The sequence below is a fragment of the Rhopalosiphum padi genome, chromosome 2 (assembly GCF_020882245.1).
Source record: "Rhopalosiphum padi isolate XX-2018 chromosome 2, ASM2088224v1, whole genome shotgun sequence".
Lineage (NCBI taxonomy): Eukaryota > Metazoa > Arthropoda > Insecta > Hemiptera > Aphididae > Rhopalosiphum > Rhopalosiphum padi.
Genome location: NC_083598.1, coordinates 28,080,207 through 28,088,150, shown reverse-complemented (window position 1 = coordinate 28,088,150; position 7,944 = coordinate 28,080,207). Strand labels below are relative to the sequence as shown.

The 7,944-nt window shown below is 22.5% G+C and overlaps 1 long non-coding RNA gene across 1 annotated transcript; it reads left to right on the top strand.

Moving 5' to 3' along the window:
• Positions 1–3,279: 3,279 nt before the first annotated feature.
• On the top strand, positions 3,280–5,656 carry LOC132920751 (uncharacterized). The gene is made up of 3 exons (XR_009660776.1): positions 3,280–3,472; positions 4,686–4,751; positions 5,234–5,656. It is a non-coding gene; the product is annotated as an uncharacterized LOC132920751 (long non-coding RNA).
• Positions 5,657–7,944: the final 2,288 nt, after the last annotated feature.

Here is a 7,944-nt window from a genome sequence, read left to right as displayed (position 1 = left end):
TTTTTAATTTTTAAATTCATTTTTATAATAACCATTGTCTTTCTTGTAGTTCCATAACTATATTATAATAATACAATATGTCAATATATAGCACTAATATTTGGAATAAACATTATTACATTGTTTAAAATTTATAATTTTAATCATTAAGTATACAACATACGAATAACCGTTGATGTCAGAATCAAAACAATCTAAAACCACAACAATTAATGTCTGATAAATAATTTAACAAGGTGAATAAATTAAAACAATAGTTCTTTGTGTAATTTGTGATACCCAAGTCACGTATATTATGTAGTTTATTTAAAGGTTTGTGGTTAAAATAACCTAATGTACGTATATACGTTTGTGATTCGTCCTTACTCTTTATTTACTATTTTTATTATTAGTAAATATTAAATATTATCATTTTTTTTTTGTTTATTTATGTTTTACTGATCATAAATAAAATAAATTGTTACATCTATTTTTTTTAATAATACTGCAGAACAGAACACATTTTGATTAAGTTCCAGTTTTTTGAATTTTAATTAAAAATTAAATTATAAACTGTTTCTTTAAGACTTTAATCGTAACATCTTACGAGTTACGATCTTGATATTCAATACTCATCATAAGATATTAATTATTACTACTTTAAGAAGTTATTATTATTTATTTATAACTTAAAACTATTAAAAAAAGATGGACATGCAAAATTTCATCAAAAAAATAAGTCAGCTTTTTCTAACTTTTTAAATTTTCTGTACAAATTTTTAAATTTTTCTTTCCTTAAAAACCTTCTTTGGATTATTATAAACATTTAAAAAAAATGAGCTCGATCGGTCTATCCGTTTTTAAGTCACGAGCTTACCAACGAACAGCATTTCGTGTAAATATCTATAGATATAAAAAAATGTAAATTATTATACTTTAAAAAAATAAAGGCTATCTTTAAACTCTAATCATATAGAGGCTATTTATTTAATTATAACGTCATACAATTTAATTTTGATTCCCATTAAAGTAGGTGTATTATATATAATTCACAAATACTAGAATTACCTAATATAGTATAATATAATAATTTATGACGAGCGATGACTACGATGTCAGTCTTATCTATAATATTAAAGTTGTACTGACGAACAGTAAAGTAACAATATATTATGTACAATTGAATTAACACTTTAACGTAATGAATTATATTATTATATAAAATAACTGATTAAAGTATACATTTTATACTTAACTATAGGTTACCTACTAGCTGTTTCATTAATTTATAAATGAGTTATTTCATAGAATATCGTTAATCAACATCTAACTATTATACATACTATATTATGTAAGCATAATATACTATACAACTAGGAGTTACGACTCACAATACAAATTTTAAAGAAAACACGTTATTTTTTTTTATTTCGAATGATTATTTGGATATTTATTATTTTTTCATATATTTTTACAATTCTCTTTGTTGTCAATTGGTAGGTAATTTGCCTTGTTAGTTCCTACAATTTTCGACATTATAACCTTAGTAATAACTATCGAATATAAATATTTATATCAAATATCTATTTTAGTGACATCAATAATAACTATATAGTCTAACTGATAAATTTTACAGCTGTATCCGAATTGATTCCCAATAAAATTCCCTATAATTTCTGCAAAAAAATTACCGGTAGAACATAAATAATAATATGTAGATAATTTTTTGGGGGGGACTAGCATTATCCAAATTAAAGTGGCCTTTATTCCACGGTTACTGTTTATATGGTCTACAAATGTACACGCAATTTCATTCAGTGGAGGGGTTAAGCCTTGAGATCCCTCCCCTCCACAATATCTATCAAGAACTATATTAATAAGGTTTAAGTACAAAAATAATTAAAAATGATTGTATTTTTATATATTATATATATTTAATAGGTATATTTATTATTTTTAATATTCAAAAGTTCAAGTTTGAACATTTTTAGAAGAAACTTTCGTCGATTTATTGATTACATAGTATAGAATACCTATATTTATAAATGCATTTAACAACGATAATAGCCAATATATAGAATATATACTTTTGTCTGGTTAGCGTGTTAAATTAATCATAATTTATATTTATCATTATTTTTTGTTTATTAATTAGTATGGATTAAGATTTTATTACAATCTATATTATTTATAATAATTAGTTTCAATTATACAAGTATACAACTATAAAATGTCCATAATAATATAATGGACATCACGCCACCTTATACCTATCTACAAGTATTAATTAGTGTATTAATAATGTTATACAAAAGTGATTAGGCAACTATACAAAAAGTTTACTAAACGCAACGGAATGACAAGGTTGTTTAAAAGTTAAAATATAAACAAATAGACAAAGCAGCACAAACTTGCAACTAAGAAAGGACATATAATGCCTATAAATAATAGATTAATAGATTTAATAGAATTAAAAACACATTTCTGACGTTTGCGTGTGATAATCAATGTTATCTTTAACACGACTTCAAAGATACTAACATTAAATAAAACCTCTGTATTGTTATAGTTTCAACAAACTCTATATGATTATAACTATATAACTATATAAGAATCTATAACTACAGTATTATACACAATATATTGTTAGTGTAACTGTGTAAGTAATCTCAAATAGTGTTATTTGTATGAGTGTTTATTAAGTAGGTACTAACCATAGCTTATTAATAAAAAAACATTTCTATGTATTATTTTTAAAAACAAAAGGATACAGACAACATGTGGACTAATGATAATCAATCTTAATATCCAGTAAATATTATGTAAGTACACCAACAACAGTAGATTTATAATATTTGATGACTGTGTGTAAAACTGAAACTAAAGTATATACCTATGGTATTTAAAATTAAAATTATTATTATTATACAATAATATTATGTATATACAAAAAACATCACAGTAATCATTTATTTGTAGATTTATATTAGTATATTATATTTTTTATATTTTAAAACCAATGTTATAAATCAAAATTGCCAAACCAAAGTTATTAAGATAATCTGACAAGTATTCGAGTAAACTTAAATTTATTTCTCATTTAATATTTATAAATATTATTTAAAGATAAGAAATGTACAAAGTTATATGATCTCATTATTTATGTAATACAATATACACTTAATTGTTCAAAGGTCGAAAACCAGTAAAGTATTCAACACTAATATTATTTATAGATTTTAGACATATATTATATACTTATAGTTAGGTAGGTAAATATTATTGACCATTGTATCTTGCCATTAGTACATATTATTCTATTGAACAGAAAGGTTGGTGGAATGATCAATTGTTTTCTAAAATATTTTTTTATGATAAATAAGTCAATACAGAATGATAATATGACTACAAATATAATATATATGTCTTTTAATTAATGTGTTTAAATATATGATAACAAAAATCAACTAATAAAACAGAAAAATAAATTATGGTAAGTCATAAATAAATATAATAATAGCTATATACATCGCAAAGAAAATTTTTTTATTCTTTTAAAAAAATCTACTTTTAAATCGATAACTTTATATTTTAATGATTTATTACCTATTTAAACTAATTATTTTACTATTTAAAATATATTATATGATTTGAATTTTTTTTAAACAAATAATAAATTGTTAAACTTTAAATTTTAAATTACGATATACCATATATTATGAGTTGTATCCGTCTTACAAACGTACCTACAGCATAGACAATTTGCGTTCAGAAGAACAAACTTTGTGTTATACTGTTATTAACTTAATTAAATTACGTAAATTAATATATCATCAAACTTAAATGTACAAAATTATATATATTTAAAGAAACGCGTTAGGGTTTTACATTATTTAAATTATCAATAATTATATGTACCTATACAAAAAATTACAATTTAAAAATGTTCATATAGGTACTCAGTTAAAAGCAAAATTATCGTAAAAAACCCAACTTAAGTATAAACACATATAATAAATTGACAAAAGATCTTTAAGATTTATAATAATTCAAATCAGTTTAATATTAAATCAAAAAACACAAAATTGGTTCTACAGAATAAATTTTCCGTTGTACATTTCTACATGTTATTTTGTAAAATGAAGTAACTTACAATAGTAACACACTATTACACACTAACACATTTACACGAGTGGATATAGCGTCCTCTAACCTCTTAAGTATTTAACATATTAAACCGATAATATTATTATAGTTATTGCTTATATTAGCTGTTATGATTTAAACAAATATCTTATCATAAATTTGTATATACGTATTTCACACTAATTAAAACTGTAAACGTTGTAAATAAAATAATCAGTAAATAGTTTTTAGATCTTTTGTATAATATTAGTAGAAAAAAATGTAATTATAGCCTCTAATAAAAGCGTGTGTTCAATGTCAACAAACAATTTACGAATTATGATTATTAGATATTTTTTATTAAATATTGAGTCATTTGTTGGGGAGGAGTGTAGGAGTAACAGCTTTATTTATCGTGTTTGAGAAAATTCGCATTGTTTTACTGTTATATAGTATTAGTGTTATTATAATTAAAATTCTATGTCTACTAGCTAGTTTTAAATTTATATGGTAGAATATAGAGCATAGATATACCTATATTGTATAATGTTTATTAATGTATATAAATGATTTAATTTCAGATCAATAATATAAAATATGAAAAATGTTCACTTTCTGAAGATGAAGATCAAATACTTACGAAAAAGGTATAATTTAAACTTTAAACTATCAAATAATATTTAGGATTTAATTCAAGGAAAACAATTTTAAAAATTATTTCAAAATATATTATATTTTATTTAAATTTATCTAAATAAATTCTTAAGGGTGTACTCGTATTATATGTTTATAAGTTATAACATATAACTTTACAAGCCGTATACTTTTAGTTACTAAGGTACGTATTAATTGCCGCCGTAGTAATATTTTTTGAAATATTACTAATCTATAACTATTTATTAATGAATAATAATTATAAAACATCAGCCATAAGGTATGATGCAACATATTATTTCAATTTAATAAAAAAAAATTTGGCGAAGTGTTTTTCTTACCTTTTACTAGTTATACTGACTGCAATTCAAGCTACAATTAGTACAATTGCATGAATTTAAAATTTGTTAGATTAATAAAATTAAGCAAATATTACAAAATACATTTATCAAATTAAATATTTTTTTTTTTTTAGCAAAAACAGAAATCCGGATTGTTGAAAAGCAGAAACAACGTAAACATGAACGATAGAGTAATGCACTATTTAATAACTAAAAATAATGAACACCTGAGTAGTACCGGTGTATCAGGGAAAGTTACGGTATTATTAATATTTCCATTAATGGTTTTGATTTTTTTACTTCTTATGATATATTTATAAATTTTCTATTTTAAAATGTAATTATTACCTACTTATTTTATTTATCATCATTACCTATTCATGTAACCCTTAGATTTCTGTAAATATTAAATTTATGATTTATTTAATTTAATATTATATTATAATGTATTGATGTGTATTTTTTAATTTTACCAATTTTATTATATCAATTAATCGTTTTATTTATAAGTAATTTCAATTTATGAATAAATTTCAAACTCAATTGGATGCCTCAAATTGTATAATAAGTTGCCTATTTGAACAATATTCAGGTGTTATTATTCTGCATGTAATAATAATTTATGAAGCTCATTAGTCATTACACTAATATCCAACCAATATCTTTAAATCTATTTTTATATAAATATAAATTATATAAGAAATGAGAGGGTCCTTATTCAGTTTGAATAAAAAAAAAAATCGTGCATATATTTTACTTAACAGTTAAAAGTTTTATTATAATCATTCTAGTGATAGGTCTGTTATAAAAAAATGATTGATTTCAGTTCTTGTCTGGTTTCATTAATTTTAGCGTCGATTATCAATACTGGTTCCGACACCGATTCTTTTTCTAAATAAGAATAATGCATTTATATAGAATTTTATTCTAAAATATAAGTAATAGTTATAAATAAATAATTTTTAATATTTTTATTTATATTTTATATTAAATAATAAATTATTAATGTAATATTGATAATTCATTCAGATTTTTGTTGAAGAAAATCAACAATCTTCGTTTCGGTTTGTTTCTCTTCTTATAACCAATCAACCCAGGTGTTGAAAAAAGCCTTTGAGAAAAAAAATTTCTAGTGAAGTACAAAGATACTTAAATGATAATTTTTGAAATCTAGGAAAATCACAATTCCTTAGTCAATAATGGAATATGTTACTATGTTAGTATTTAGATTCATAATTGGCTTTTTTTAAGTAAAAAGAACCTATACCGATAAATAATCATGTTAGAACCGACAATTATCGGTTCCTTCGATTGTCAAAATATCAATGGAACTGAAGAACCAAGAACCAGTTCTGGCCCATCAGGTAAGGTCGAATTGCATTCATTTTATTTCAATTTCATTTGGGTTCAAAAAGCAGTGCAGTTTTATATAATATAATATTATTATGTTATAAAACTCTTTCTTATAATTTATACATTAAATAATTTCATTAAATAATATATACTTATTGTAATATACATTAAATTATATAAAATTAAAAATTATAAAAAACAATAATTAGTATACTAATGATTGTATTTTAAACAAAAGGGAAACTAGTGTCGTACAAAGTTTAAATTAACATTATTTTTTGAACATCTGTTTTAAACCCGATTGCAGTTCGATTATTATTCATTATTGAATTATTCATTATACCTATTTTTATCCGAGTGCAATTAGACCATTACCTAATTTTTTTTTAACCTAAGCGCAATTCCAACACTTAATTTAGATAAAAAATGGTAATAAATTTGACTATTCCTAGGTCATTTCTAGATTAAACAAAATAAAAAGTAAAACATTTCAAATATTCATAAATAGTAAAAAAAAATAAAAATATTTTGAAAAATACAATATAGGTAGGTACATAGATATTAAATGCTTTTATGAATATTTATTGAAAATGCCAAGTCCCAACAGTTATTTTTTTCTCCTATGGAAACTAAAAATGCATAAACGATCTTATCAATTATTGATTTTGTGTAAAAATGACAAATTTTTTTCTATCAATATAAGATCTAAATATTTATTTTTATATGTATTGATTTTACAATGATGTATGTGTTTTTTTTTGTGTCTGTCATCGCGATTTGGAGTAGAAATAATGCTTTGATTTTTGACTTCAGCCCCTGTTTGAAAAGGAAAATTCATTTAGTTGGTACTTTGGGGGGGGGGGGTGTCAAACGTAAAATATTTCCAGTAGTTTTCAAAAGAGTTAGGAAAAACCCTAAAAAAGTGATGGAAAAATGGAAATTTTTATGCATAATCAGTTTTTGACAAAATCGACTTTTTTACATCTTGCTGTAACTCAAAAACAAAACATTGTAAATACTTGAAATTTTTACCAAATGTTTATATTAACGTTATCTATTTACGATTAAATTTTCAAAATATATTGACCTTTTTTAAACTATTTATAGACAATTGAAATTTTCGATTTTTCTTAAGTTTTTTTTTTGAAATGACTGTAAAAAAAATTGGTTACTTCTATATTGACAATGGAGTTTTTTTTTACAGTTACTTGAAGGAAAACTTATGGATAACCTTGTATTCAGTTTTTTAACCTTTGTATAAATCGTAAAAATTTTACAAATTTTCAATTTCAAAATTCCTTGTAGATTTTCGGGATTTTGATATATTTCGTAAACATTAAATGCTTATAAACAAAAATTGTGACTAACGATTTTTGATTGTTTTTTTTACTACGATAAATGAGCAGAGCGATATCCACTTACCCACCTTTTTAACTTTGACACCAAAGTACTAATTACGTCTAATTTAATTTGCTACTGAAAATTATTTAAA